This window comes from Capra hircus, chromosome 2, assembly GCF_001704415.2.
Source record: "Capra hircus breed San Clemente chromosome 2, ASM170441v1, whole genome shotgun sequence".
NCBI classification, from domain to species: domain Eukaryota; kingdom Metazoa; phylum Chordata; class Mammalia; order Artiodactyla; family Bovidae; genus Capra; species Capra hircus.
The window spans coordinates 121,713,406-121,736,186 of record NC_030809.1 but is presented as its reverse complement, the minus strand read 5'-3'; the positions used below and the strand labels follow the sequence as shown (position 1 = coordinate 121,736,186).

The following is a 22,781-nucleotide window of genomic DNA, read 5'->3' as shown; positions in this document are numbered from 1 at the left end:
CTACAAAAGCTTAATATATGCATATTCTGTGCAGTCAACTCTACTCTAGATGTCTATCCAACATGTATCCCAGAAATGCAAATATTTGGGTCGCAAAATACACTTACAAGAAATTTTTAACAGCGTTACTTATAACAGTCCCAAACTGGAAAGAATTTGTTGTCCATCAGTGCTAAAATAAATTGTGAAACAGCTGTATAATGGAATACTCCAAAGCAATGAAAGCTCCAATACTTTGGCCACCTGATGCAAAGAGCTGACTCATTGGAAAAGACCCTGATGCTGGGAAAGATTGAGGGCAGGAGAGGAGAAGGAGGCAACAGAAGACGAGATGGTTGGATGGCATCACTGACTCATTGGACACGAGTTTGAGCAAACTCTGGGAGATGGTGAAGGGCAGGGAAGTGCGGCAGTCCATGGGGTTGCAAAGAGTCAGACATGACTTAGTGACTGAACAACAAAGCAATGGAAAAGAATGAACTACAGTTAGATGGTACAACACAGATGAATCTCACAATAAGTTCAATAACAATGTATGACACAGAAGACTATATACTGTACAGTTCATTTAAATGAGGCTAAAAGCAAGCAAAACTATAATCAGAGAACAAGTTATCTTTTTAAAGGACCTATTGACTGAAAGGAGGTACAAGGAATACTGCTGGGGTGCTTGTATTATTTCGTATCTTGATGTGGTGTTGTGATTATCCCTGGGAAGAAGGCTACAAGCCTGCCAAGACCTGGCCTCATAGACCATGCACCCTCTCAAGTTTATGTCATTACAGTGGATACAGATGGTGCTCCACCCACATCCCCTTGGGTCTTCTTATGGAGCCCCCTCAACTTCTCTCTGTTGTACTTTAGCAGCTCGCAGCTGCAATTTTCAGAAGACTCGCCTTTGCTTACTGGAGCTCCTTCAGCTGTACCTGCATGGAGCTGGAAGTGCTTGTATCCCCCACAGGGCAGCCTGTGACTAATGGCTGACTGGTGTGAAAGCCCATCTCTTTTCCCCCAAGACAAACAAACTCTGCACAACTACCTATAGGATTAGACTAGAGCTGTGACTTGACCTAAAACTGCTCCACTGCTTAGCTTCTTCCCCCTGCCTATCTAGTTTCTCCTACTCCTCTACTGGCCTCTTTTGTGAGTTCAGCCTTAACAAATCTCTTGCCCACAGATTCTCATGTCGAGGCCATCCACTAAGAACTGGATCTCAAACAACCAAATTGGAAAACCAATATCATATGGGTGTAGCTTTCTCTCCCTCCCCCATACTGCTTCAAAATTCTTAACACTGCCTTCCTTATTATACCCACACAATCTGTTTCAGGAGTTGAGGTCCTAAAGGCTTCTATTAATTAAATGGAGACTAATCCAGGAGGCATGACTCATGAAGCATTCATTCTCATCCTGAGTTCTTGGATCATCTTTAAGATCACTGCTCTAAACTCTTTCTCAGTAGATTGCCTAACTCCTCTTAACTTAGTTCTTCTTCTGGGGTTTTATCTTGTTCCTTTGATTGAAACCTGTTCCTCTGCTGCCTCATTTTGTTTTAGATGCTATTTGTATTTTTATGTATGTGGTAGGTAAGTTATGTTTCTTGACCTTGGAGAAGTAAGTCTTCAATAAGAGGCATCACATGTGTCCCAGCAGTGCATTCCTCTCTCATTGCCAAAGCTGTGTGCTCTAGAGATTCCTCCTAGGGGGCTGTATGGGTCCTTCTGTTGTGGCAGGCTATGTGGGCAGTCCAATAAGCTTGGTTCCTGTCTAGTCTGGCTGATCGCCAGGCCTTGCCTGTGAGGATGCTGTTGGTTGCTGTTTAGCAGTTCTGGTCAGGAGATGGGTCTACAGAGCCCTGGACCCCCTAGTGCTGGCTCACTGGTGCATGGAGTCAGGGTCCCAAAGACTCTGGGGCTGCTGCCCACCCCTGCCTCCACTGGCAGGTGAACCTGATCCTGGAGCTGGTGGCACAGTGGTAAAGAATCCATCTGCCAGTGCAAGAGATGCAATAGATGTGAATTTGATCCCTGGGTTGGGATCCCCTAGATCCCCTGGAGGAGGAAATAGCAACCCACTCCTGTATTCTTGCCTGGGAAATTACATGGACAGAGTGGCCTAGTGGGCTACAGTCCATGGAGCCACAGAAGAGTTGGATATGACTGAGCACACACACACACACACACACACACACACACACACACATACACTTGCAGAGAGAGATGGTTAGATGGTTCTTGGAGTCTGACTTCAGGGCCTGTGGATCCCAGAGCTCAGTTCATATCTTTGGTAGGAGGTGTGGTTCCTGGTATGGTTGGATATAGGGTCCCAGGTGTCCTGAAGCTTGAAATGGGTTGCTACAGGTAGGACCAAGACCCAGCTGGTCTCAGGGGAGGATCTAGCCTACTTTGCAGGGTCCTACTTCTGGTGTCCGCCCTCTGGTGGGTAGAGCTAGGTCTTGAACCTGAGGTAGGCTTGGCCATGTTTGGGGGCATGTTCAAAGACAGCTGTGGCTCTTGAGGAAGTCTTTAGGAAACCTGTCTCCTGATGGTGGGGCTGTGCCCCAGCCCAGTTAGTTGTTTGGCCTGAGGCACTTCAGCACCAGTGCCTGCTTACTTTTGAATGATCTTGGCATTAAAGAGCTACCAGGAGTGTTCCAGCAGCTGACTGTCTGGTGTTTATGTCCCTAGGGTGGGCCACAGTCTCGCCCCTCCCCCAACCTTTCCAGGAGACTCTCCAAGACCAGCAGGTAGGTCTGGTCCAGGCGCCTATCAAATTACTGCTTTTGCCCTGGGTCATCGAGCATGTGAGATTTTGTGTGCCCCCTTTAAGAGTGAAGTCTCTATTTCCCCTAATCTTGTGGGGCTCCTGCAGTCAAGCCCCATTGGCTTTCAAGGCCAAATACTCTAGGGGCTCATCTTCCCAGTTCTGGATCCCAGGCTGAGGAACCTGACTTGAGGTGGAAGAAACTCTGTGATATAATTATTCTCCAGTTTGTGGGCTATGCACTGGTGGGGGGTAATGGGATTTGGGATTTGATTATATGTGGGTTTACCCATCTACTCATCTCACCAATTTTTTTCTTTATGTATTTAGTTGAAAAAGACATTTTCTGGTACAACCTAGTCTTTTCCATTGACGGTTGTTTTGCATATAACTGATTTTGGTGCATCAGTGAGAGGGGGTGAGCTCAGGGACTTTCCACGCCATCTTGGCCTGCCAACATCTTGTGAAACATATATCAGTGATTTACATTTTGGCAAAATGCAAAAAGATTAGCAGTGCAGTCATCTGACAGGACCCTCAGCCATCAGGAGACCCACTGCTGGCTCGTGATTGGGCTCAAGGAATGATGTTTAGAAAAGGTCCAAAGCATGAGCCTTGACTGGAAAGGAGGCCTGAGTGGGGCATGAGAAACATTCTTCGGGCTGCAAGGAGCAGTGTTAGATTTTCATCACCTGGACACAGGAAAGAAAGAAAAAAAGACTCAATAAAGAAACTATTTTGAGCAGAAGACAGTCTACCTTTGTGAATTTTATCTAGGACTATACTTGAACTAATGTTTATTAATTCTGTGTGTGAATGCATGTTGTGATTTAATAACTCAGGGGACTTAATATTTTTAAGTGGTTGCGAATGGGGCAATAACTCCTTGTCCCACATTGCAATAACTACCTATCCCAGATGAAACCGTAAGCTTTCATGATTGAATGAGATTTCAAGAGCTTGTTTGATACGAGCACAGTTATCCAATGGAAAACCCGATCAGAACTATTTATTCCAACTCAAATAGGTGATCAAAAATTTTTGGCCCAAAATCCATGTTAAGATTTACCGATATTAACAGCAAGTGGTATGCGCTTTAGAGTTAATTACCTAGTGAGTCAATAATCATAAAAATATCTAGCATACCAGATGGAAATTTCAAAAATATTTTAAACCTATACCTCACAATTTCAGCTTATTTATATCTAAAATTATTTTAAATTGGCCTTTGTGCTAAAAGTGTTAAGTGATTGAACTGGAGTGAATGGTAGTTAAAGTTGCCCAAAGAGCCTGTGACAAAAAGAGACGATCAAAACAAAAAAATGTGCAAAGGAAATTGCATCGACAAAGGCTATACTGAAGCATGCCAGCATTTCAGTTGTGTTTATCTCTCTTTGCTAGGATTGAGGATCGTTTTATTTTCTTCATCAGGAAAAGGGTAGTTTGTGAAAAACAGGCTGTGTAAGAGCCTCTCTCCAATTCACAGTTACCTCAAACAGAGACTTAGTGGGTGACTGTCACCTAGGCATGGGCATGCTGTGAAACACGTGATTATGAAGGCTTGTGCGAATTGGGTAGAGAGACTTACTTTGATTTCTTTGAATTATCCTGTACTGCTTAGAGAATATGCCAACATAAGGGAGCATTACAGACCAATATGAAACTGGTTCTGTTGGTAGTGGTAAGATTAAACCATCAGCCATTTTCCTAACATCTATTTCCTTGATGGACAAATACTGAAAGGGAGTGGATAGGCACATGTAAACACCCACCCACACACAACCTTTACCTGGTGGAAAATAAATTATATTTGTGCACGTCTCCCTTAGTAATTGCTCAATGACTCCCTTACAGTTTATAGATGCCAGTAAATTATAAGGCATGGAAAAAAAAAAGAAAAAAATATTAAAAAGGGATGAATTTCAAAGAAAAGGTATAGCTGATGAGAACAAAGTTCTTACCAAGAGGTTTTAATTAACAAGTTTTCATTACATTGAATGGGATCATATGTGAACCTGTGGGATCATTTATGTAATACTTGGCATTTCCTGTGAGTAATACCTTTTATCTGAGCATCTTAGAATATATTTTAAACACAAAACCTCTGTAATACCTGCATTATTGTTTTGTTTTACCATAAGTCATCAAAGAACTTGTAAAGTCAACAGAGGTCACCTAGAATGAGATTGATTCCATAACACACCCCTCCTGCTATGGCCTTCAATTAAGATTTAAGAACTCCACAACTTCAATTCTAGAACATTCTATAACATGAGACCCATATCTTGAACTTTTAGAGGTAATTTTTAAGGAGATGTCTCTAGGAAAAAAATATCTATACATGAACACATACAGTTAAACATAATCTACCTAAGAATATATTCCTTATGATTATATGGTGGAGGTGATGAATAGATTCAAAGGATTAAATTTGGTAGACAGTGCCTGAAGAACTATGGATGGAGGTTTGTAAAATTGTGTAGGAAGCAGTGACCAAAATCATCCCAAACAAAAAGAAATATAAGGAGGCACAGTGGTTGTCTGATGAGGCTTTACAAATAGCTGAGAAAAGAAGACAAATGAAAGGCACAGGAAAAAGGGAAAGATTACCCGACTGAATGCAGAGTTCCAGAGAATAGCAAGGAGAGGTTAAAAAAAAAGCCTTAAGTGAACAATACAAAGAAATAGAGGGAAACAACAGAGTGGGAAAGACTATAGATCTCTTCAAGAAAATTGGAGATATCAAGGGAATATTTCAGGCAAGGATGGGCACAGTAAAGGTCAGAAACAGTAAGGACCTAACAAAAGCAGGAGAGATTAAGAAGTGGCAAAAATACACAGAAGAACTATCCTAGAAAAGTCTTAATGACTCAGATAACCATGATAATGTGGTCACTCACCTAGAGATAGACATTGTGGAGTGAGAAGTCAAGTGAACCTTAGGAAGAATTACTAAGAACAAAGCTAGTGAAGGTGATGGAATCATAGCTGAGGTATTTCAAATCCTAAAAGATGATGCTGTTAAAGTGCTGCACTCAATATACCAGCAACTTTGGAAAACTCAGCAGTGACCACAGGACTGGAGAAGATCTGTTATCACTTCAATCTCAAAGACGGGCAGTGCCAAAAAATATTCAAACTACCCTGGTGGCTCAGAGGTTAAAGCATCTGCCTGCAATGCAGGAGACCTGGGTTCGATCCCTGGATTCAGAAGATCCCCTGGAGAAAGAAATGGCAACCCACTCCAGTATCCTTGCCTGGAGAATCCCATGGACAAAGGAGCCTGTTGGGCTGCAGTCCACAGGGTCGCAAAGAGTCGGACACGACTGAGTGACTTCACTTCACTTTCACTGTACAATTGTGCTCATTTCACATGCTAGCAAGGTGTAATGCTCAAAATCCTTCAAGCTAGGCTTCAGCAGTACATGAACCAAGAACTTACAGATGTACAACTTGGTTTAGAAAAGGCAGAGGAACCAGAAATCAAATTGCCAACATTCATTGGGTCATAGAGAAAGCAAAGGAATTCCAGAAAATATCTACTTTTGCTTCATCAACTACACTAAAACCTTTAACTGTGTGGATCACAAAAATCTGTGGAAAATTCTTAAAGAGATAGCAATACCAGACCACCTTACATGTTTTCTGAGAAACCTGTATGCAGGTCAAGAAGCAACAGTTAGAACTGGATATGATACAGCAAACTGGTTCAAAATTAGAAAAGGAATAAGTCAAGGCTATATATTATCACCCTGCTTCTTTAACTTCTTTGCAGAGTACATAATGCAAAATGCTGAGCTAAATGAATCACAAGCTGGAATCAAGACTGCTGGGAGAAATGTCAATAACCTCAGATATACAGATGATACTGCTATAATGGCAGAAAGTGAAGAAGAACTAAAGAGCCTCTTGATGAGAGTGAAAGAGGAGTGAAAAAGCTGACTTAAAACTCAGCATTCAAAAAACTAAGATCATGGCATCTGGTCCCATCACTTCATGCCAAATAGAAGGGTAAAAAGTAGAAACAGTGACAGACTTTATTTTCTTGGGCTCTCAAATCACTGCAGACAGTGACTGCAGCCATGAAGTTAAAAGATGCTTTCTTGGAAGGAAATCTATGACAAACCTAGACTGCCTATTAAAAGCAGAGACCTCACTTCTCTGGCAAAGGTCCGTGTAGTCAAAGCTATGGTTTTTCCAGTAATCATGTGTGGATGTGAGAGTTTGACCATAAAATAGGCTGTGTTAGTCACTCAGTCATGTTCGACTCTTTGAGACCCCATGGACTATAGCCTAACAGGCGCCTCTGTCCATGGATTCTCCAGGCAAGAATGCTGGAATGGGTTACCATTTCTTTCTCCAGAGATCATCCCTACCCAGGGATTGAACCTGGGTCTCCCACACTGCAGGCAGATTATTTACCATCTGAGCCACCAGGGAAGCGGAGAAGGCTGAGCACCAAAGAATTGATGCTTTCAGATTGTGGTTCTGGAGAATGCAACAGGTGCAACAGACTCTTGAGAGTCTGTTGAACTACAGGGAGATCAAACCAATCAATCCTAAAGGAATCAACCCTGAATATTCACTGGAAGGACTGATGTCGAAGTTCCAATACTTTGGCCACCCGATTTGAAGATCAGACTCATTGGAAATGACCTTGATGATAGGAAAAATTGTGGGCAAGAAGAGAAGAGGGCAACAGAGGATGAGACAGTTGTATGCTGTCACTGACTCAATGGACATGAGTTTGAGCAAACTCTGGGAGATGGTGAAGGACAGGGAAGCCTCACATGCTGCAGTCCATGAGGCCACAAAGAGTCAGACACCACGTAGCTACTGAACAACAAGATATACATATAAAGGGTTCATAACCAATGACGTAGTAATAGAAGTAGAACCAAATGGAGGAGTCTGTATACACTAAATAGAAAGGTGGAGTGCTCAGGATTTTTTTCCCCTGACTCCTTTGTAAGATGTGACCTTTCTGAAGTCTCTTAATGTTTGTTCAGAGGTTCTCAACTTTTCTTGGTTTGTGATTCCCTAATGTCTCAGCATATTTTTCACCATGCCCCTAAGGCAAAGGAAATACCTAAGAGTTCCATTTATTAAGTAGTTTGGTCTGAACAACTAATAATTGTAGTTGGTGTGATGTCCAACAGACGGCGTTGTGCTTTCCTCAACAATTAACGTTCTCCCTCAGCGGCTTCTATGAGTTCCCTGCCAGAGGGCTCTTGGGCACCTCAGCTCAGCTTGCGAAGAACAGCTTTAGACTATCTATGCATGAAGTGGACTGAGTGGCAGAACTGGTCTTGGAGGAACTCGAGACAAGTGAAAGGGATTCCATGGAGGGAGGTATCTTTCATTACAACTCCAGGTGAAAGTGCCTATTACTACCCTTTAAGACTGATGAGTATAATGCTCACCCTAGCAGAGAGGGTAACAGCAGGTCTCTCATACAGAACACATAGGAAGCCTCCATCTAATGCAGATTTCGCAAGCTCCTCTTTAGACAAAACCTGCACCATTACAAACCCTCTACATTGGTTTCTATTGTTCTATTTATTTCACCTTTTCATTGTCTATGACTCACTCTACAATCTACATAACCTCAAGGATAACTATTTTAAATAAAATAGGCCTCTGTTTGTATCTGAATCACACCAAAAGAAATAGACTTCTTGTAAATACCGAGCTTTGTTTGGGGCAGCCAGATTTAAAATAAAAGCATAAATGAAATTTGCTTTGGAGAGCCCTGATGGGACAGCCCAAAGAACTAGGAAGTTTGTGGATCTGACAATGAAGTGTGATAACATATCTGTGTGCTCACCAGTTGGATGAGAGGAACTGGATGTTTCAAAGTGCCCTGGGCAGAGGAAATGGTGGTTTTAAGTGAACCTGCAGATGAGAAGTTTCAAGAGTAGGAGGCTTTCAACTGCAGGCGTTGATTGGCTCTGGAACTGATTGTCACACAGGAAACTCCATGAGCATGCATTTGGGAGAATGCAGGGATTTTCGTTTGTTTTAGCCAGCAATTGGTGACTCTCCTGTCACTCCAAGAATGCCAGAGACTTTCTAATCAGGCTCTGTTGAGAATGAAATGCTCTGTTCACAGTTAAACACAATTCCTCTTTTTAAGAAATGTAGATAGAGTGCCTGCTAAGCACCAGGCACTGTCTGGATTTATGGAATATCAAGGCCTGAAGTGAAGGATGAGCAGCGTGAGGACAACTCCTTCCCTTTTGGGGTTGGGCCTCGTTGTTAAAAACAACAGGAGGCTCCATTTTACAACTCACAGGAAACAGAGGAGGTGTCTGGGCAGTTCACGTTCCTCTCTGACTTCAATTTACTCTTTTTAAATGAGGAGGTTGGAATACATGATCTCTAAGCCCTAACATTCTGATTCTAATACTGAACGAAGTTCACTTCAAAGTCAGGGAAAGAGAGCAACATAAATAGACCTCAGGGTATAAACACTGTGTTATCCAAAGGGAAAGTAAAGATGACAGGCTACATGTTTTAAAATAAACTCACTGGTTTTCAATTCTCAATTCTAACCTTGAATTTTATGAGTATTGATTTCCTAAGAAAGCAAGCCGACAGCTCCTACCTTCCTTAAGTACCTTTCTATTCATTTTACATAAGCCCATTAAAAAAAATTTCAGGCCCAATATATATAACTTTCCATTTAAATGTCCTTCTAACCATCCCCCAAAGGACCTTTCTTACGTAACTAAAACAAAAGATTTAATTTTGGACAGAAAAAGTTATACTTGACCTTTGGAAGAAGTTAATACCTTACTTTGCCTTGAAAAACAGTCTTGACTGTTGGGTACTTCAGTGAAATGTTATTGATAACACAATGGGATGGGCAAACTGAGAAAGTGAGACCTGCAACCCCTGTGATTTACTTAAAGTCACACAACTATTTTATATTTCTGCCTCCTTATCATCTTAATGAATTTTATTTTTCTCTCACAGTAGTCCTCTAGGGTTATTTCCCTGCTCTACAGACAAGAAAAGAGAATTTCAGAGAAAATGTGTTCTTAAAATAGCCATGAATTCGAAACTAGGTGTACCTATCTCAAAAGCTCTTGCAATTTCCCCCTATATCTTATGAGATCCTAGCACATAATCTTTACTTTGAGAATTGTACACATTTTCGCATAGATCAAATGGAAAGGATATCTCCATTTTTCTTCAGAGAATGATAGGGAGGCAACTGTAAAGAAGGGCTGAGGGGGAAGTGGTATTAAAGAACTGCCACTCTATTACTCTAAAATGTTTCCAAACTTACCTTACACTAACCCTGCACAGACCTGATATTGTACCCAAATTGGATTCCCACAGTTCCTGGAATATACCTTATCTAGCCTCAGGGTCTTCACTCTTTTCTCTCTTACAATGCCTGTCCTTTCTGCTCTGCTTACTGAAAGCCTGCTCATCCTGCAAAGTCCATTTCATAGTCACTTCCCTCTCATGAGGCTCTTTGAACCTCAGTTTTCTCAATCACAGAGTGGAGAAAAGAATTCTGATTGAGATAATCACATCTACCTGGCAGAGTCATTTAGATGGTGACTGACACTTCCATCAGTGATAAAAGGTAAAAAGAAAACAAATATGTTTTTTTTTCTCACTGTTAAAGATCAAATTTTAGTAGATCCATAGCTTTTGTACTTGCTTTTAAATCATGTTTTGGCATTAAAATTCTAATCTAGTCTAACAATTGCAAAGATGGAGGCTAGCTCAGTAAAGAAATAAATGATCTAAACTTCTATGTGGTATCAAGCTTTAACCATTGATGGAGGTTTGGGAAAGGAGGGGAGGGGTGCCCTTCAAAATTAGCTTTGGAAGCAACTCATCTTCTGCCTCCTCTCTGTCAGTTAAACCACTGTTCTGGCCTCTCTCAAGTCAGCCTGGGAAAAGAGGGACTAGAGGAAAGGGGCCATGGCTGCATGCTCTCCCTGAACAACGGTTTTGAGCATCTAGGAATCCACCATTTCTTCATGTATCATAATCCACCGAGGCTGTCTTTTTGGAGGAGATTCCTTTTTAAGATGACCCATGTCAACTCACTTTTGGAAGGGGGTCTCATTTTGTCCCCACAAGCCAATTGGAGTGGAAGTACATACCATCACAATGGTGTTTCTTTACACCCCTTGACTTTAGACTTCTAAAACTTGAACACCGTTATCTGTCTCCTTCAATCTCCAGGACACAAATATCAGAATCTCCCCATTGTCTTTGCTCATTGGCATGAGGTGAAAATAAAGTAGCTTTCTATTTCTGTGAGAACGGAGAATAGAATACAAAGCTCACACGAAGAAATCTCTCCACTCTGCAGACTCCATCCTTATCCCAGGGGAGCCTGATCAAGCTGGCAAGCTACCTGATAACCATCCTGTTATCCCTTAACATCATGCACAGCGCTTCACTTCGAGGTAGAAATTGGTAGGCAGTTATTGTGGGAACTCTGAGACCTTGGCCTGTTTCAATAAACATCCATTAACCTAAAACTATATCCCTTGGTCCTGAATTCTAGACTCTTGGAGAAATGTATCCTTGGTCTGATAAATTATCAGCACTCAGATCCAGGAGAGGGTAGTAATTGTTTCATATGTCTGAAGGAAAAACAACTGGTGATCATTAATCTTTAGCCTGTACATCTGATCCATTGTAAAATGGCCAGAAGTCATGAGATAAGGTCACAGGATGACTGACTTAATGTGTAAGAAAAATAATAATCTGAAGATCAAAAGAAGACACAAAGATGTCAAGTTAAACACTGTGACCTTTAAGCTGATTGCTTAGAAATGACATATGTTAAAAGTAAGAACAAATCAAAAATGTACAAATCAATACTAGTTTAACTGTTTAAATTGCTCTAAGTCCTGCCTTTTCAGGCATGTCACCCCCTTTCAGTGTCTATGAGGAGAGCTTTGAAATAAATCCTGTTTGCTTGCTGTTTGCTTGCCATTGTAAGTGTTTGTGTGTTTGCTAAGTTCATCTTTCAGGTCTGAGAACAAGAATTTGGATTCCTGTTTCAACTTCATTATCTGGATCATTGCGTGAGGGAAGGAAATTATTCTTTGGAATCTATTATATTGATCTTTGTCTTTGGGCTCCATTTAACAACCTGTTTAACAGATAAAGGGTTTAAGGAGTAATTGAACCGTGAATGTGAAAGTCAAGAACCAAGGAAACTTTTCTGTCTTTCCCTCTCTGTCGTGAAACAGCTACTGTAACTCTGCTTCTTCCTGCTCATAATCCATTTCATTCTCCTCTTTCTGCCCAAATTCTCTTTCTTTATTTCTCTCTGTATCAATACATACAAAAAACAGCTATCCCACAGCTTCCAATGTTATATATTTGCTCCCAGAAGCCGTAGAAACTGACTAGCTTGAATCTCACTTCAAAATTACATATACACAATGGAGTATTACTCAGCCATTAAAAATAATACATTTAAATCAGTTCTAATGAGATGGATGAAACTGGAGCCAATTATACAGAGTGAAATAAGCCAGAAAGAAAACCACCAATACAGTATACTAACACATATATACAGAATTTAGAAAGATGGTAATGATAACCCTGTATGCGAGACAGCAAAAGAGACACAGATGTATAGAACGGACTTTTGGACTCTGAGAGAGAGGGATAGGGTGGGATGATTTGGGAGAATGGTACTGAAACATGTATACTATCATGTAAGAAACAAATTGCCAGTCTATGTTTGATACAGGATACAGGATGCTTGGGGCTGGTGCATGGGGATGATCCAGAGAGATGATATAGGGTGGGAGGTGGGAGGGGGGTTCATGTTTGGGAACTCATGTACACCTGTGGCGGATTCATGTCAATGTATGGCAAAACCAATACAGTATTGTAAAGTAAAATAAAGTAAAAATAAAAATTAAAAAAAAAAAAAAAAATTCCTAGAGAGAAAATACAATTGGTCTGGTCCAGACTAAATATCTATTCCTGATCCACTGACCTTTCTTCAACAAACAGGCTATCTGACCCCATCCCTAAGGACAGGGAAATTCTTAAAGAAAGGAGGTAATAGGTTAGGTGGATACTCTCCAGGGCTTCCTACATGATTCAGTGGTAAAGAATCAACCTGCCAAGCTGGATAACCGAGTTCGATCCCTGGTTCAGAAAGATCCTCTGGAGATGGAAATGGCAACTCACTCTAGTGTTCTTGCCTGGGAAATCCCATGGACAGAGGAGCCTGGCATTTTACAGTTCATGAGATCACAAAGAGTAGGACACAACTTAACTGATTAAACAGCGGTAGCAGCAGATTTCCCAACAGTATCAGAAATACACCTATTGCCTGCCACATGGTCTGGCATAAATGGATGCTTAGCATGTTCTTCTGCCTTTTCAAGACATTTATTGTCTTCTGAGGACTTAGAGCAGACATTGTGGTTAGCTCTCCAAATTTCTCTCCGTTTCCTTAGTCACTGCCCCAGTTTTCATTCAGATATCTTCACCTCCCCTGGGCATCTCACACTAGCAGTGGAGCAAGCGGCTGAAGCCCAACCAATGAACATAATCCCTCTCCCTAGTCACAGTTATTTGTTCCAGGATGACTGATCAGGCTGAGGAGATCAAAGTAGAGGTTATCTGGTGATTTCTGGAGAAGTGTCCTCCCCCTTCAATTTCAAGAGCTGGAAGAGTAAGTTTTTGTCTTTGTTTTTAACTTTATAACCTCTCCTTTATATGTCAAGAAACAAAGCACAGAAATCTGAGAGAAGTATTTTTCTAAATATGAAGCATACAAGAGATGACAGGAGGGAGTTTTCAGGTCCAAAAAACAGAAACAAAAAAGTAACAAAACTCCTCCTTAGGTGTGGTATCTTAGACTGCTTGGGTTGCTGTAACAAAATACCACAGACTTGGTAGCAAAACAGCACGGATTTATTTCTCATAGTTCTGAGTTAGGAATTCCAAAGTTTAGGTGCCTACTAATTGAGTGCCTGGTGAGGACTTTCCCCCTGGCTTGCAGGTGGTCAGTTCTCTTTGTGTCCTCATGTGGCAGAGAGAGAGAATGAGGATATGGGTGTCTCCTTATAAATATGCTAATTTTATCAGATCAGCTTTTTTTCTTTTCTTTTTTTTGAAGTATAGTTGATTTACAATACCTATTATGTTAGTTTCAGGTGTATAGCATAGTGATTCTATGTGTCTGTGCTTAGTTCCCCAGTCGTATCTGACTTTTTGAAACCTTTTGGACTGTAGCCCACCAGGCTCCTCTGCCCATGGGATTTTCCAGGCAAGAATATTGGAATGGGTTGCCATTCCCTTCTCTAGGGGATCTTCCCAACTCAGGGATAGAACCTGTGTCTCCTGCATTGCAGGTGGATTCTTTACCTGCTGAGCCATCAGGGTAGCCCTGCTGCTGCTGCTAAGTCGCTTCAGTTGTGTCTGACTCTGTGCGACCCCATAGACGGCAGCCCACCAGGCTCCCCCATCCCTGGGATTCTCCAGGCAAGAACACTGGAGTGGGTTGCCAGTTCCTTCTCCAATGCATGAAAGTGAAAAGTGAAAGGGAGGCCCTGGTAATTCAATTATATATATATATATATATTTATATTCCTTTTAAGATTATTTTCCCTTATTATACAATATGTGTATAGTTTCCAGTGCTATATAGTAGGCTGTTGTGGTTATCTGTTTTATATATATCAGTGTGTATATTTTAATCCCAACCTCTAAATATCCCAACCTCCTCATCACCTTTTCCTCTTTGGTAACCATGAATTTGATTTCCTAGTCTGAGAATCTCTGTTTTGCAAGTAAGTTCATTTGTATCATTTTTTTTTCTAGATTCCACATATAAGTGATATCAAATGATATTTGCTTTGCCTGGCTTAATTCAGTTAGCATGATAATCCCTAAGTCCATCCATGTTGCTGCAAATGGCATTATTTTATTTGTTTTTATGGCTAAGTAGTATTCCACTGCATGTGTATGTATATGTGTACATATACACTGCCTCTTCTTTATCCATTCAACAGTTAAAGACATTTAGATTATTTCTATGTCTTGGCTATTGTGAATAGTGCTGCTATGAACATAGGAGTTTTGAATTATAGTTTTGTCTGGATATTTACCTAGGAGTGGGATTGCTGGATCGTATGGTAATTCTAGTTTTAGTTTTCTGAGGGACTAAGAAAACTGGTGTTCTAGTTTTCTAGTCACTGTGTTCCTTAGTGGCTGCACTAATTTACATTTCCATCAGCAGTGGCAGAGGATTCCCTTTTCTCCACACCTCTCCAGTGTTTGTTTTTTGTAGACTTTTAATGATGACCATTCAGACTGGTGTGAGGGGATAGGGCACCTCATTGCAATTTTGATTTGCATCTCTATAATAATTAGTGATGTTGAACATCTTTTCATGTGCCTGTTGGCCATCTGTATTTTTGCAGAAAAGTCTATTTAGGTCTTCTGCCCATTTTTCAATTGTGGTGTGTGTGTGTGTGTGTGTGTGTGTGTGTGTGTGTGTGTGTGTGTGTGTGTGTGTATGGTAAGTTGTATGAGCTGTTTTTATGTTTTGAAAATTAATCCCTCGTTGATCTCTGTAAATATTTTCTCCCATTCTGTAGGTTGTCTTTTCATTTTGTTTATGGTTTCCTTTACTGTACAAAAGTTTATACGTTTGATTAGAATTCAGTTTTTTTGTTTGTCTTTATTTCTATTGCCTTGGGAGCCTGACCTAAGGAAACCTTTGTATGATTTATGTCAGAAAATATTTTGCCCATTTTTTTCTCTATGAGTTTTATGCTGTCTTGTCTTATGTTTAAGTCTTTACGCCATTTTGAGATTATTTTTGTGTACAGTGAAAGGGTCTAACTTTATTGATTTACATGCAGCTGTAAATCAGAGCCTGTAAAAAACAGACTGTCTTTTTCCCTTGCCCAAAGGAGGCAAGGTATATTCTTGCCTCCTTTGTCAAAGGTTAATTGACCATAACTGTGTAGGTTTATTCCTGGGTTCTCTATTCTGTTCCATTGATCCATATGTCTGTTCTTATGCCAGTACCATGCTGTTTTGATCACTGTAGCTTTGTGGTAGTGTCTGGAATATGCCCCCTGCTTTGTTATTTTTCCTTAGGATTGTTTTGGCAATTCTGGGTCTTTAACGCTTCCATGTGAACTTTAGGGTTATTTGTTCAGTGCGTGCATGTCTGCGCAGTTGTGTCTATTCCTTATGACCCCATAGACTGTAGCCCACCAGGCTCCTCTTTTGATGGAATTTCCCAAGCAAAAACACTGCAGTGGGTTACCACTTCCTGCTCCAGAGGACCTCTCTGACCCAGGGATCAAGACTGAGTCTCTTGTGTCTCCCACATTGTCCGGTGGATTCTTTACCAAACTGCACCATCTGGGAAGCCCCAAGTTCTATACATTAAGTATATAGATCAGAACATTTTAAAATTAGTTTTGTTTATTCTTCTGGAGCCTTTAGTAATTAACTAAATTAATCTTTGACACTTGCTAATTTTATGTTTGTCAGAGTTGTATGTTTAATTTTTTTGAATATTATATTTTGATGAGCATCAAATGCAAATGGTCAGCAAGCTCAGTTTTAAAATAAAAACCTACATTTATAAACATTTAATTCACAATGCATGAATTAAAAACAGTTCAGCTGTGTCATAGGATTCGCTATCTGCATGGGAATTTTTATTTTAAAGAGATCAGCCTTTTCCCACACTATTCCTTAGGCTGACCTCCCAAGAAAAAATGTCAAAGCACTAAGCATACACAGTCTTACTAGCTGACCCTCAAGATAAGGACACGGATCTGTACTTTTATGTTTCACTAATGTTTATTTTTGGAAAACAGATGGACATGAAAAATAAGAAAAATATTGGGAAAACTACAAAATACTATTCAGCCATAACTACATTTCAGTTCAGTTCAGTTCAGGTCAGTCGCTCAGTCATGTCCGACTCTGCGATCCCATGAATCACAGCACGCCAGGCCTCCCTGTCCATCACCAACTCCCAGAGTTTACCCAAACTCATGTGCATCGAGTTGGTGATGCCATCCAGACATCTCATCTTCTGTCGTCCCCTTCTCCTTCTGCCCCCAATCCCTCCCAGCACTAGGTCTTTTCCAATGAATCAGCTCTTTGCATGAGGTGGCCAAAGTATTGGAGTTTCAGCCTCAGCATCAGTCCTTCCAATGAAGACCCAGGACTTGTCTCCTTTAGGATGGACTGGTTGGATCTCCTTGCAGTCCAAGGAACTCTCAAGAGTCTTCTCCAACACCACAGTTCAAAAGCATCAATTCTTCAGTGCTCAGGTTTCTTCACAGTCCAACTCTCATATCCATACATGACCAGTGGAAAAACCACAGCCTTGACTAGACGGACTTTTGTTGGCAAAGTAATGTCTCTGCTTTTTAATATGCTATCTAGATTGGTCATAACATTCCTTCCAAGGAGTAAGCGTCTTTTAATTTCATGGCTGCAATCACCATCTGCAGTGATTTTGGAGCCCCAAAAAATAGTCTGACACTGTTTTCACTGTTTCCTCATCTGCCAGGGGCTAGCGTGAGGAATTCCGCCCATGGCAAAGGTCATGAGGAAGGAGGCTTGGCATACGCAAAGGCGTGATCAAGCCTCAGGAAACCCCCTGTTCCCGAGCATCTAACCCCAAAGCCAGAGTCTGTTTTATGCTCTCACCTACACCTCTGACTTTACGGGGGCTCTCCCCCATAACCGTTTCTCTCGGAGAAGGAGTAAACGTGCAGCTCTAAGGCAATAAAAATTCTTGGGAGTGACAAGAGTGTTTCAGCTTACGGACTTCTCTGAAGGTTATCTAGCCCACCTGTATAGGTTTGTCCGGCCACATGTGATTGTTTACAGCCTCCCAACCTGAGAGGCACGAGGTGTTTTAGACTTACTAAAGGCAAAATCTTTTGGGGAGTTGGAAATTATTAGTATAGTGTGTTGGTTAGGAATTATATTGGTGAAGGGTTCTTCATTTGTTGTGTCAATAATTGCTGCCAATTCCCTGCTCTGGGTGGGACAAGGATGTTTCAGGTCAAACCTCTCTGCTGACAGACTAGCTTGTGTGACAGGATTATCCATACTGCTGCCGCTAGGCACATGATTGTTTACTACCTCTCAACCGTAAACAGCACAGAGAGTTTTGGAGTATTTTGAGAGTCTTAATTAGCATAGGACTTTTTCTTCTTGTTGAGTCAATGATTGCTGCCAGGCCTCCATATCCTTAGGCACCTGGGAATATATTAATCAATGTATTTGGAATATAGCAAAGGAAATATGGTAGTTTTTGATGTTAGCAATACTAGACTTTTTGAGTTAATGGATTTTCTCTTTTGTAATAGATCACTGTACTTTGTTATAAATCACTGTGTCCTTGCTATGTAAAAATGTAAGTTTATCATATCTTAAGACTAAACAGATCTTAAGGGGAGCATTGGTGAAAGGATTTTCATTTGTTAGGCTGATGTTTGCTGCTAAATCTCCATGTTCCCTACCCTTATAATGAATATAACTAGCATATAGGAGAAATAAGTATTAACCTTTAAGCATATAGGAAGAAATAAGTATTAACCTTTAAGATTAATCATGTTAACCTTGGGTTAAATAAATTCCTTTCTTGATTGTAACTCACTACACCCTCACCCTATAGGAATGTAACTTTATTTGGAGGGTGGTGCCTGGTTTAAGTAAAAACACCCTTGGAAGAAATAAGTTTTTTGGTTATCAGAAAGAAAGGATCATAAGATGTCAGCAGGTCTCATTCATGGCCAGAAGATGATGTAATATCCCTAAGACCTTTTTTTATACATTTATGTGAAGCACCTGATTTTGATAAAGGTCAGGACTGCTGACCCCCGCGTGACTCTGTATTCATCCCTATGTGTAACAAAAGGTATATAAGCAAACCCAAAAATAAAGAAATCGGATCAGTTTCCGGAAAGACTGATTCCCCCATGTCGCTTCTTTCTTGCTCCCGTTTTTCTGGCTGAATTCCCATCTGGAGCATGGATGCTATTCCACGTAATCAAAGTTATTCAGCCTCCTTTTCTCCACTAATCTTCCCACTGCACTATCCATTTCTAATCTCTCTATATCTGTGATTAAATATGTATTTTTCCAAAGACGCCGACTCCGTCCCCACCTTCGAATCACCCTGGATCCACTGGGGCTGGACCCCAGCACTCATCTGTTTCCCATGAAGTGATAACTACATTTAAGACCCTCCAAATTCTTTTAGTCATCATTCATTGCATACAGTCCCTAATTTCCTTTAGACCCAGTGATAGGAAATCCTATTAAATTGTTTTACATGAACTTTGAAGTTCACAAAGTTTGTCCCTCTTCTTCCTGAAAATAATCTTAAAGAAAGAGTATGTGGGCTTCTCTCTACAGAAGTCCTCTTCTTAGCCCATGTTCTATGTAAGTCATCAGAGTTGAACTGTGGGTGCCTGGTTTTCATTTCTCTTGATACCCTGACATGGAAAGATCATAGTTGCTGTCTTATGCTGGTGATGAGTGTGCTCACAATACAGTCAAAAGGCGAGGGCCATGTTGATGGATGGCAGAAACCAACACATTATTGTAAAGCAATTATGCTTCAGTTAAAAATAAGTAATTTTTTTTTAAAGATGAGGGCCATAGTAGAGCCCTCTCAAGTGTGGAGTCCAAGAGAGTAGCTGCTTCTTTTTTAGTGTTGGAGAATGAGCCCTGCATCACAATCCTGAAATAAGGGATTATAAACCTTGATATAAACCTTGATTAGTATCTTCTAATTGCAGAGAGAAGAATACTAAAGAAATAATCATAAGTTAATGTAAAAAAAATTATCCCACCAGAACAATCAGGAATAAAGGCCTGACAGACACTAACTCTGTTAAACTACACAAAACTAGACTGATAAACAACTAAATGTGAAATTCCACCATTGCTCAACATTAGGTCTTGAGATAATGACTTGACTAAGTCGGTATGTTTCTTTCTAAGTAAATGATTTTGAATCCAGAACAAGTGACTAGTTGTTCAAATAATAGAAAATCATTTGTATACAACTTGTCTAGAAATGCTAACTCATGGGGCCAAATTCTGTATACGTCTCTATGAAACTGGGGAAACACAAAAAAGGGAAGCTCCTTCACATTTTTAGCTTTCCATAAACAAAGATGACAGAGAAAAGGATGAGCTGCTGATGTTTTTCCATTTCATCCTGTGAACATGTCATTCTGGGAATTAGCACCAGGGCTAAGGTCTTTGGGCTCACCATAATTGGACTGTTTTACAAGGAATGCAGCCCAACTGGTGCTTACTTAGGTACTGTGGACAGTGCCAGTACATGCTGCTCGGGGAGAGACAGACTTCACACGGGATCTGAGACAGTCCCAAATATGTACCTGCTGTAACACTGACTTCCAGTTGCCAAATCCTAAATGCAAATGAAAGTATTTTTCACATACGTAACTTCAGTTCATCCCCTTAAGCTGAACATTATTGAATGAATAAAAGCAAACGTGGGATAATTCTCTGTTGCTTTTCAAACATGATTCTGCCAATATTTACCATTTCTACTGACAACATTTGACAAGTATTTGTTTCCTACTTTTTTTCCCATAATCCATGAAACATTTCTAATAGAAGCAATGTAATCTCCTTGCTCTGGGATTTATGGCTAAAGATATTTAAGTAAATTTTTCAGTCACACCAAATCTAGTAAGACAAGTATCATCTCCATGATCATCAAGAAAAGTATTGTAGTAAATAGAAGATAAGACCTTGTCCTGATCTTTGACGAAGACTGCATATGTCTGCTTTGAAACATTTAGTGTAGTTCTGGCTAATAGACTTTAAGAAAGAGCAAATTCAGAAAATGGAAAAGGAACGCATAAACTACTGAAGCAAAGTAGATGGTGGGTAGTGGGTAGGAGGAGATCTCATTTTTGAGAGAAAAAAATATCTAGTGTTTTGCAATCTAAAAGTCAGTGTGATCGTTCTTTTGAAACCTCTTAAAAGTTACTAAGGGCTTCCCTGGTGGCCCAGATGGTAAAGAATCTGCCTGCATTGTAGGAGGCCTGGGTTTGATCCTTGGGTTGGGAAGATCCCTGGAGAAGAGAATGGCTACCCACTCCAGTATTTTTGCCTGGAGAATTACATGAAAAAAGGAGCCTGGCAGGTTACAGTCCATGGGAACCCAAAGAGTTGGACATGACTGAGCAACTAACACTTTCACTTTCACAACTTACCAAATTAATGGATTAGAGACCTCTGGTTTTTACAATTCCAGTAATATTAGAAATAAGAAAATGCCCTTAAAAACCAGAAACATGGGTTGTAGTCTGACCCGTCTGGGAAGAAGGGCTCTGGGGACAAGGGGGCGGCCCTCACCTCAGTCACATACTGCAGCATAGCCATCCCGGCCAGCTTCTCCTGCATCAGCCCAAAGTTGTGAATTTTCTCTCCAAACTGGGTACAGTTAGCAGCATGATCTACCTGGAAGAGGACACATGTGTCCCACTATGAAAAAAAAAAAACAAAAACCAGAAACATGAAAATTTAAGACATGTGAAAGAAAATGCTTTGCTCAAATGAGGCAATAAATAATCTGATCCAGAGCAAAGGTAGTGCGAACTGACAAGGGCTGCCTCCTTTTTGGAGGATTTGGGGATCCAAGGCCCTCTTCATTTTATATTATATCTCTTTCTTTCAGTCTAAGCAGATACAATTTTTTAAAAAAAACCTTGTGAGTTTCTTATGTATCAGTTTATAACCGGCTCCATTAGACAAAATTCATATCTACAAAACTCTTAAGATAAACCCTTATATAGTAAGACTTCTTTTGAGACTCCTATGGGAAAATACACTTGAGAATCTTAGAAGTCTGATTATTTAACAGAAATGATGTGGCCAGGTAGATATTAAGATTCCTTAAGGACCTTTTGTTTGTTGAAATATTTTATGAACAACTGTCTTAAATTCTTCTGAGGTGTTAACAAAGATCTTATAGACTCATCTTTGACTCAATCTTTCCCAGAGCCATTTTTAAAAATTTAGTAATTGTTTTACAGACTTGGGGTATGAAAAATGCTTTTATTTCAAACTCAGCAAGTTGGGGTTCTCTTATATTTAATAGTTTATTCTTTAGATAACTTCTCTGTTCTCATATTTCATCTTAGACAATGAAAAAAAAAAAAACAAGTGGCATTTTGAATATTATTCCTAGAACTCTCCTCTGCTAGGTCATTTAGTTTATTAGGTACATTCTTCTCTAGGCCACATTATTACAGACAACTATGTTGGCAGACTCTGACATCACAAAAGTTTCCATTCCTTCACCTTCCAATAATATTTTCCCCTCCTTTTTAATGACTTTACTGACAGTCTCCTCAGGGTCTTGTAGGTTTTCCACAACCTGTTTCCCTAAGACCCCTTTGGTTTTACACTAACAGTCTCCTCAGCACCATTCCAACTTCTCCACACAGTCCAATTCCAAAGCCAGTGTCACATGTAGAAGGTTTTGTTACGGTGACATCCCTTTTTTAGACACCCAAATTAGTAGTCGTTTCCTGTTGATACACAGATTATCCCTCAAACTTAGTGGCTTAAAGTAAAAACCATCATTTATGGTGTTCATTAATCTGAAATTTGGGCATGATTTAGCAGGGGCAACTGTCTCAACTCTACATGGCATCATCTGGGATGACTTTCCTGGCAACTGGAGAATCCAAATTCATGGTAACTTGTCCACATACTTGGCACTTTGGTGCTGTTCACTGGCTGGCAGTTCAGCCAGAAGCTTGTTTTTCTCATAGATCTCTTCTTCCAAGATGTTTTGGCCTTCCTTACAGGGTGGTGGCTGGGTTCCAGAACCAAACATCCTGAAAGAACCAGAATGACATGGATAACATTTTTATGTTCTAACCTTGAAAGTAACAATCAACATTTCTACTACACTCTAGTGTTTGAAGTAGTCATAAAGTTCCAACCAATTGCAAGGGGAAATAATA

General features: G+C 40.4%; 1 long non-coding RNA gene across 1 annotated transcript; it reads right to left on the bottom strand.

The window, feature by feature from the left end:
• On the bottom strand, nt 3,150–22,648 carry LOC102168307. The gene is made up of 3 exons (XR_309776.2): nt 22,527–22,648; nt 21,163–21,291; nt 3,150–3,455 (listed from the first exon to the last, which is right to left on the bottom strand). It is a non-coding gene; the product is annotated as an uncharacterized LOC102168307 (long non-coding RNA).